Genomic DNA, 661 nt, shown 5'->3' with positions numbered 1-661 from the left:
CATCCTTAAAACATTTACATAGATTTCATAAGAACATCCATAATTCCATAATTCACTTTTCAAGGTTCAAAACCCACTTTCAATCATCAACATCTAGAAAACATGGGTTAGACATGGGTTTAATCATAAATTCATGAAAATTCTATCAATTCATGCTTGATTTCATAAAACTCTTCCTTCATAATGCAAGACCCACATTATATGCTCTTAACTTGGAAAACATGGGGATTCCACGGTTTCATAGGGGAATCATCATAAAATCATAGTATTTCATCAATTCATGCATAAGATATCATAATTCAATCACTTAAATCAATACTCAAAAAAACCCATGGGAATCGAAGAAAACCCTAACTCAATTGGGGATTTCTAACTTTCAAAATAGAAGAATTTGGGAACTCCATGAAATGGAAGGTATCCATGGATGAAAACTATCATACCTTACTATCAAAGCCCAAAAGCAATTGAAGAATGAAGGCTTCATCTTGAATCCTAGCTTGAATCTTCTTCTTCAACCTTCTTGAGAGAGAAATATCCTTGGGAGAGAAAGACTCAACTTCTTTTGGTGAATTTGAAAAGATTGAAGTGAATGAATGAATTTGGGGTTAAAATTACTTATATAGGGGTTTTAAACATAGGGAAAACGACATAGTATTAAGAT

The sequence above is a fragment of the Solanum tuberosum genome, unplaced genomic scaffold (genome assembly GCF_000226075.1).
Source record: "Solanum tuberosum cultivar DM 1-3 516 R44 unplaced genomic scaffold, SolTub_3.0 scf00197, whole genome shotgun sequence".
Classification (NCBI taxonomy): domain Eukaryota; kingdom Viridiplantae; phylum Streptophyta; class Magnoliopsida; order Solanales; family Solanaceae; genus Solanum; species Solanum tuberosum.
The sequence above is the reverse complement of the archived record's forward strand: the minus strand, read 5'-3'. Positions refer to the sequence as shown.